This window comes from Dama dama, chromosome 12 (genome assembly GCF_033118175.1).
Source record: "Dama dama isolate Ldn47 chromosome 12, ASM3311817v1, whole genome shotgun sequence".
Classification (NCBI taxonomy): Eukaryota; Metazoa; Chordata; class Mammalia; order Artiodactyla; family Cervidae; genus Dama; species Dama dama.
The window spans coordinates 92,826,013-92,835,394 of NC_083692.1; the positions used below are offsets into that span (position 1 = coordinate 92,826,013).

Here is a 9,382-nt window from a genome sequence, read left to right on the forward strand (position 1 = left end):
AAAATGTATTTTTTAGCAATATGGAAGAAATGTACTGACTCTGGAAAGAGGAATTAGAAAATATGAAGCATGAGACATGGAACTGCCATTTTTTGTTGCAAGTCTTCTATCAATATTTGACTATTTTGTAAAAATGTATGCATATATTATTGTGATAAATTTTGAAAGGTCTAAGGAAAACTAATACAATAAGCCATTTAACAACAGGGGGAGAACAAATTTCATCCATTTCATCATTTATTGAATAATCATTTATGCTTGGTTTCAGACATCAGAATAAAGATTAACACTGCACTACGTTTAGTAATTACAAAACAGGTTTTCATATATTTAGTCTTGTGATTTAATTTTCACAACTCTATGAGGCTGACAAAGAAGCAAATTTATCATGATATTAATACATCTTAAGCTTCAAGACCCTTCGCTGAATGGACCCCTTCCTAACTCTGGTAAGGGGCCCAAGTGATATATTCACACACACAATAAAAGGCCTTTTGTTAATATGATGGTTTCTTTATATTTCACTTCCAAAGCATTGTACTTCCCTTATATGTCCATGGGCATCATTTCTAAATAAATGTACATTTTGTACCCACCCAATTCGTATTCACAATTTTGTATTCTTTTGTTTAAAAAGGGTCCCCCGAAGAGGATAAACTTCAAGGCCCATAAAATCAGAATTCATCCCTGGGTAAGTACTATCTATCTCATTTTACAAACTGATGAATGAGTTTCAGTGACTTCGCCCAAGTTTGCATCTCCGGACTTAAATTCAGATATTTGAATGTACAAATCCATTTTCTTTCCACTACTCCAAAATGCATCTCTAGATGGTGGAAGAAAGGTTAAGAGACATCAGCTCCTTTCTGGGAAAAGCATTCCTGGAACATGGATGAAAAGGAGGCAGTCCCAAGTCATCAGGATTCAGGCAGTGGTGGCCTGGGTAGCAGGTGGAAAGAGACGAAAGGGAAGTTCATTAAGGACAAACCATGATGACACGTAATTTTCTCTTCAGTCGTCTCTGCCTAGTGCTTGGGGAGCAATTACACTAAAATGCCACCCGTGAGACACAATCTACCTGGAGTAGAAAGAAGCCATCTCCTTTTTCCAAATCTCTCTTATTTCAACATGGCCTCTGGGAACAGATCTTGCATCTCCCTAATGCATCTCATGAAAGTGAAAGAGGAGTGTGAAAAAGTTGACTTAAAGCTCAACATTCAGAAAACTAAGATCATGGCATCTGGTCCCATCACTTCATGGCAAATAGATGGGGAAACAGTAGAAACAGTGACAGACTTTATTTTCTTGGGCTCCAAAATCACTGCAGATGGTGACTGCAGCCATGAAATTAAAAGACGCTTACTCCTTGGAAGGAAAGTTATGACCAACCTAGATAGCATATTAAAAAGCAGGGACATTACTTTGCCAACAAAGGTCTGTCTGGTCAAGGCTATGGTTTTTCCAATAGTCATGTATGGATGTGAGAGTTGGACTGTGAAGAAAGCTGAGCGCCAAAGAATTGATGTTTTTGAACTGTGGTGTTGGAGAAGACTCTTGAGAGTCTCTTGGACTGCAAGGAGATCCAATCAGTCCACCCTAAAGGAGATCAGTCCTGGGTGTTCATTGGAAGGACTGATGCTGAAGCTGAAACTCCAGTACTTTGGCCGCCTCATGCGAAGAGTTGACTCATTGGAAAAGAACCTGATGCTGGGAGGGATTGGGGGAAGGAGGAGAAGGGGGTGACAGAGGATGAGATGGCTGGATGGCATCACCAACTCGATGGGCATGAGTTTGAGTAAACTCCGGGAGTTGGTGATAGACAGGGAGGCCTGGCGTGTTGTGATTCATGGGGCTGCAAAGAGTCGGACACGACTGAGCAACTGAACTGAACTGAACTGAATGCATCTCTAGCTGGTGGGAAGAGCTTGAGGGACAGGTTGAAGTCAGAGGTCAGGAAATCAAAGCTCCCAGAATTGGAAGAGACGCCTGGAGGCACTTAGTTCAACTCAGTAAGAGGAGGCGGAGCTTAGCGAGAGGCCACACATGGGGTGGTTAAGACTACGACTTTGTGCAAGTTATTTAATCCCTATGCCTCACTGTCTTCATTAGCAAACTAAACATAACAAAATGAGACCCTATTCCCTCATCTACAATTCAGAATCTTTAAATCTAAAATTATTTTAAAGGACTTCCCTGGTGGTCCAGTGGTTAAGACTCTGCACTCTGAATGCAGGAGGTCCAGGTTCGATCCCTGGCCAGGAAACTTGTCTCATAAGCCACAACTAAAGATCCTGAATGCCACAACTAAGACCTGGCAGAGCCAAATGAATACATAAATAAACACATTTTTAAATAAATAATGTTTAAAAAATAATTTCAAAACCTATTTCATGAGAAGAGCTGACCTGAATTCATTAGGCAGCAAAATCTAACCCATTCATGTATGTATTCCATTTAATGTTAAATTCGCATGCCTTACCACAGAAATATTAATGTTTTTGATAGTTCCATGGGGGTGTTTTCTAACACCAGATAGTTGTGCCATGCACCTTTCTATTAAGTCTTTAGAATAAAAGTCTATGAATCTAAAGCGCCCATCTAAAAGGCTGCTGTTGGGGATTAAATCAGTAAGATAAGAAAGGTGCTCAGAATGGTACGTGGCACAAAATAAATGCTCTAAACAGGTTTTCTGTTGTAACTGGGAACACCCTCTGTAAGAATATTCCTAAGAGATGTTATCTGGCCTTCATCTGACTCTTAGGGAGGGGAACACACTTCTTTATGAGACAATCTAGTTTAAATGCTGGATATTTCTAATCTAATCTACTCATAATTTATAAGATTATAAAGATCTTATAAAACTAACTTTGCCTTTCTCTAATTTCTCACTGGTCACAGTTAGCTTTCAGTACAGCTTTTGCAGATAGCTGCTGCGTCTCCCCAGGTTTTCTCTTCATGGTTAGTTGTCCTTCACATATCACTCCCAGACCAGTCTGTGTGCTCTCCCCTTGATGCACTCCTATTTACCAAAAATTCTTTCAAATGCAGTACCCCCAATAAAACCAGAGGTCCAAATGGGGTCTGCTCAGCATAGAATTCAGTCCATATTTTTTTCTGTGCTCCAGAGTGTGAAAAACAACTGCATCTCAGTGTGAAAACAGAAGTGAGATGGGAGGAGATTTGGAAAAACACAACCAAGGCCATCACAGAATTTCATTAGAAAAACATACCCCTCAAAAAAAATCAATTTCAAAGCAATTTTTTTCTGGTTTCCCTGAACTAAGATGGAAAACAGTGAGCAGCCTAGGCTGATCAAAATGCAAGAGTCAAACAATATAGAAGGAAGATGGGTGATGTTATACTGATTCATTTACTGGGAAATACTACAGACAGTAATGCTGGAGCCCAGGTGAAGGTCATGGACCGTATCCCACAGTCCAAGAAAAATGAATGATATTCCAATAGAAGGAAAATAAGAACAGAGCTAAATAAAACTCTGACAAGTATCAGAACTGATTTACAGTGAATTACTAAGAAACAGGAGGACACTGCTCCCTCCAGTAGGCGCAGCTAGACCCCTCCTCATCTCTGGCCTTGACCCCCTCTGGGTAAAGACAACCTGAGCAAATAAACCCACTGGAGGGGAAGAAATCCATTTCTTGGGGTAGGCAATGTGATCACTCAAGCTGTGAAGGAAACAGAAGGAAACAGTGAGAAAACATTCTCTTGCAGTGGCCACCTTAGTCACCTGCGATGTGAACCTAGAATTCTAGATTTCTTTGGAGTCTTGGTAAAGATCCCCTAAGAGGCTGGTGGATACATGCGGATTCATTATTCTATTCTTTCTATGTTGTGTATGTTTAACATTTTCCATAATAAAATATTTTGAAACATTATCAAGCATTTGTAACTTTTTAAAAGAATGGCAACAATCGAATAATTGACTCTGGTCTTCTTTTCTCTATACTGAAGATATTTTTTAAATCTGAAGGTACCTTCATTAATAAACTGTCAGGAGGACCATATATAGTTTCCCCTGTCTGAAGCCCAGCCTGGGAGCTACCTCCAAGCAGAAAACCTCTGTGATAGAAGCCCTTGCGCCTTTGTTTTCCACTTCTCAGGGATCAGAACTCTTCTCCAATGTTTGAAAATGTTTCCTATATTTTGTTTAGTTTTCTACTTGCTTAGGTTCAAAAGGTAATTCCAGAACTGGCTCACTCCCTCATGGCTGGAAGCAGCTCTTGGAAAGTTCTTCAAACAACTCAGCTTAAGTGTCAGCTCAGGGCAAACATCCTGTTGTTAGGACGCCGTCCTCCAGAACACTGTATATGTAGAGTATGTACAGATGTACGTACTTTGTGGAATGTACACAGTGCCACATCCCCAGTGTCCAGCAACACTGGTCCAGGATTAGCAGAAAACCGGCCCCCACCTCACCATCACCCCTTCTAATCTAGCTAAAATTTATATTTCCCATTACCATAATTCCTTTGTATTGATTTCTGTAGAATTAATCATCTTACATTCAGGTAGGAGAATTATTTCCCTAGGGAAAATTGTAGGCCTTCCACTGAACTTGAGACCTCCACTTGTTAACTTTGGCCTCCTCAAGGCAGTAGCTGCTGCTGCTGCTGCTGCTAAGTCACTTCAGTCGTGTCTGACTCTGTGCGACCCCATAGACGGCAGTCCACCAGGCTCCTCTGTCCCTGGGATTCTCCAGGCAAGAACACTGGAGTGGGCTGCCATTTCCTTCTCCAATGCATGAGAGTGAAAAGTGAAAGTGAAGTCGCTCAGTCGTGTCCGACTCTTAGCAACCCCGTGGACTGCAGCCTACCAGGCTCCTCTGTCCATGGGATTTTCCAGGCAAGAGTACTAGAGTGGGGTGCCATTGCCTTCTCCAGTAGACTAGCAAGCAAAGAAAGGTGCTCATATACTGGCAAGAGTAATTGACTGATTAGTTAAGAGCAGACTTAGCTCTTCATGGTAATGTGCATAAAGAGGAGTATATCTGGAACACAGAGATTCACTGGGATATCAACTGATGATTCTGTGATCAGTGATGATAAAATGAGCAACTGCAACAATCACGGCCTTACAAAATGAAGGCAACTATAGGCCCAGACACTTTACAGATGAGGGTCACAGTCATCCATTCAAGAAAACAATGAAAGTCAGTCAAAGAACCAGCTGAGCATAAGGGAAATACAGACAGACAGTAGGAAGGGAGATGACAAATATTAATTATGGACTTGGGACAAGTTGCAGCAACAGAAAATGTAACTTCTTTTATTAACCTTGTATTAAATCTCTGTAGGGTTTGGAGCTGGCCAAAGTTTGAAGGCAACTGGACAGAATGGATTTAATGCAGAACTGATACACATGTAAGGAAAAAGGTTGAACTCTATTGGAAATACATTGTGGTTTCAAAATATGTCCACAAGTTCTTTGATGCTCCTTCCTTCAAAAGATGAAGGCTAATCTCCTTCCTCTTGAGTACTTAGTTACTCACTTCTAAGGAACAGAATGAGGTGGAAGTAACAGTGTGCAACTTCTGGGACTTGGTCATAAAAGGCTGTATGCTACCTCTTTCTCTCTCATCACCCACTGGAGGAAGCCAGATGCCATGCTGTAACAACACTCAAGCTTCTTACCTTCATCCATCAGTGCGCAGACAGAAGAAACAAGAACTACAGTCCCACAGCCTCCAGAACAAAAACCATGATCACCAGAAGCAAGATGATCACATGGATCACAGCCTTGTGTAATTCAATGAAGCTATGCATGGCTCAGGGTCCCCCACGACAGACGGGTCATGGTGGAGAGTTCTGACAAAATGTGGTCCACTGGAGAAGGGAGTGGCAAACCACTGCAGTATTCCTGCCTTGAGCACGCCACAAACAGAATGGAAAGGCGAAAAGACGTGACACTGAACGGTGAGCCTCACAGGTTGGACGGTATCCAATATGCTATTGACGAAGAACAGAGAAATAGCTCCAGAAAGAATGAAGAGGCTGAGCCAAAGCAGAAGTGATGCTCGGTGGTGGATGTGTCTGGTGGTGAAAGTAAAGTCTGATGCTGCAGAGAACATTGCACAACAACCAGTCTGCTTGTCTATCCTTCTGTAAATATGCTGATCTTAGTATTTGCTGCTGTAGGTAACATTCCTACCCACGTCTGGCTGTGGATGGATATTCTCAGTGAGTAAGTTTTTAGGAATGGAATTGCTGGGTCATAGACACGTATGTTTAGTTTTATGAGAAATGGTCAGATTGTTTTTAAGTGGCTGTCCCCACTTTATGCTCCTATCAATAATTTATGAGCGCTCCAATGATGCCACGTTCTCAGCAACCTCTGCAGCCGCCAGTCGTGATTTAGCCATCTCAGTAGTCATTGAGGGGTGTCTCACTGAGCTACGAATTTGAATTCCCCTGATGACTAGTGATACTGAGCACTTTTTCATGTGCTTCTTGGCCACTTGTGGATTAACATGACATTCTTCTAGTGGCTTTTCTGCCTTCCCTGTTTCACTGTCCCATTCCTCATTCCTGGTGAAGGTGTTAGCTGCTCAGTTGTGTTTGACTCTTTGCGACCCAATGGACTGTAGCCCACTAGGCTCATCTGTCCATGGGGTTCTCTGGGCAAGAATACTGGAGTGGGTTGTCATGCCCTTCTCCAGGGCATCTTCCCAACTTAGGGATCGAATCCAGGTCTCCTGCATGGCAGGCAGATTCTTTACCATCTCAGCCACCAGGGAAGCCCTCATTCCTGCTATCTAGTATCATTTCTCAGACTACCCGTTTGTGACCCTTCATCTTGGCTTTACTTTAGGAATACACAGGCTAAGACAGCAGAGAAAGCTGGAGAGCTGAGAAAGTACAACTTTCTCCCCTCCCCCACGCCTGGGAAAACAGCGAAGGTGATGCTTCTCCACTGTGGCTGCGCTCACCCTCCCAGGGTAACAGGTGTGATTCCGTCTGAAGTCCAGGGCAGGGGATGGGGTGGAAAATGCACCTCTGACTAGGAGCAGTCTATAAGACCACACGCAGTCACTGTGTCCTTCACAATTACAGAAATCTTCCCTCTGTTCACCCTCAGGTGTTGCTGTTAGGCTCACGAAGATGGTCATTCCCATTCCCCAGTTTAAACACAGAGGATACTGGTCTAAGGACCAGGCAGAGAAGTGGCTTCGAAAATGAAATTCTTCTTTCATTCGTCACCTGAACTTCAGGTAAGACCCAGCTCAGCCCCCCTAAGGTGGACACCATCCCTCCGCTGCACCCAGAGCACCCTGAAGCACCGCATGACTAGCCAGCATGCAGGCCCGAGAGAACAAAGCTGAGGGAGAAGTCCCACCACCTTCCCCTTCAGCTGGCCCTACCTTCGTGCTCTGCCCCAGGATCTGGGTCTTCCCACCACCACAAAAAAATCTTCAAGCTTAACTGAGGATTCAAGACTTAGATACAGAACTACCAGGTACAATTATACATATATATATATATGCATTCAATAGTTATGAGTTGAATAAAATAATGAATGATGCATACAAATGAATGGATGCTTACTTAAGTAACAGTTCAATGTGCGTGCATCCTCAGCTGTGTCTGACTCTGCGACCCTATGGACTGTAGTCTGCCAGACTCCTTCTGTCCATGGGATTTCCCAGGCAAGAACACGGGAGCAGGCTGCCATCCCCTCAACCAGGGGCTCTTCCTGACCCAGAGAGCGAACTCACGTCTCCTGAGTCTTCTGCATTGGCAGGCGATCACCACTGAGCCACCACAGTTCAAACAGAATGTGGCAAACACACACACACGAGGGACACAAAATGCACGCTCCGTGGGGAGGTCCAATGGTGAGAGGAGACAACACGTTTCTCCGGCCACCCGCCTGGTCTGGGAGTAACCAAGCCCGCAGCCTCACGGCTTCTGCCCCGTCCCGGAGACCTGCCCGGTGCTGGAGGAGGAAGCCCAGGAGACACAGGGGTCAGTGGGCAGAGGTGGTGGCACCGAGGGCCGAAACGCTCTCCCTGCCCCAGGCCCAGGGCAGGGGGTGCCCCCAGGACCCTTTGAGCTGTGACCACACTGCCCAGGTCCCAGCCCCTAAGGGTCCCAGTCACAAAGCCACCGAACTGAGCAGGAAGACATGCCCCCTCGCGGAGGGCCTGGCAGCAGCCTCTGCCCGGGAGCTTGGCAAGGGGCTCTCGGAGCGCAGAGCTGCAAGGCCCTGCTCGGGAGAAGGCTTAGGGGCCTGTGGCAGAGACGGGCTGGAGCCTCAGGCTGTGGTGGGGTTGCAGGCCAAGGGAGTAATAACAGGAAAAGATACTGTTTTCTCAGTAGCAGCAGAAGAGGGGATGGAGGCAGTCACCTCCTAGATGCCACTAAATCCCCGACTTCAGCCCGGCTCTCTGCAATCCATTCTTTACAGCCAGAGTGATTTTCTGATGTCAAGGGAAAAGCATTCGGTCTCGTACCACTCAGTGCGTTGTCAGCTCAAAGCTGGCTTTTTGTCGTTGTTGTTATCGCCCTTTACCAGGTTCATGGAGTTCTCTTCTGTTCCAAGATGGCTGAGAACTTCTGTGATGACTGGGTGTTGAATCCTGTCAAATGCGCTTCACATGGTAAATTTCGGGAACCCTGTCTGAATGGGAGACAGAACTAGAAGAACAGGGGAAGATGGCATTGTCTGAAATAATTGGATGCCTCGTGGCTGGTAGAAGGGGGTCAACTACAGGCATCTCACAGTCCCTGTTGCCTCCCTTATTTAGAGGCAACCAGGTATGTTGCCTTGTATAAAGGTACAGCACATCCTTCAAAACTACAGATTCTATCTTAGTCTGTGGGTGACAACTGGATCCATTCTCTAAGATCACTATCTCAGGACACCCCTACAGAAGTTTTGGTTGGTATCCAGTCCTTCTGCCTGGCTGTCCTTCAACAAATAGCAATTGTGATATCTCCAACATGAAACTGTGGAGGCAGGTTACCTACTATTCACAAGCTAACTTGTAATTAGCTATTGAGCTCAGGAGCCAAATCCCAATGCAAATCTGTTCATCAGAGGACAATTAATTAAACTTGACTTTCTCATTAGCCACCTATAGTTTCCCTAACCTTTTATTCAGGCCATGGATTCCATGTGGTGAATGTCACCTTATGATTTGTCATGATCAGTCATCTCATTTTATTTCCTCGTAGTACTTGATACTACTTAAAATGACATCTCTTGATTTTGCTTGATGATGATGAGCTTGAAGGACAAAACACTGGTTATTTAATAATTACAAGATATTGTGAAACAACAAAGGCAGTAAAATATGTTCAGTAATTCATTTGTACTGTATCAGCTTTGAACCATTTTCAAATCTTCAGTCTCGTGGTCACCC

The 9,382-nt window shown here is 44.2% G+C and overlaps 1 non-coding gene across 1 annotated transcript; it reads left to right on the plus strand.

The window, feature by feature from the left end:
• The first annotated feature begins 2,190 nt into the window (after positions 1-2,190).
• On the plus strand, positions 2,191-2,263 carry TRNAQ-CUG (transfer RNA glutamine (anticodon CUG)). Its single transcript has one exon. It is a non-coding gene; the product is annotated as a tRNA-Gln (tRNA).
• Positions 2,264-9,382: the final 7,119 nt, after the last annotated feature.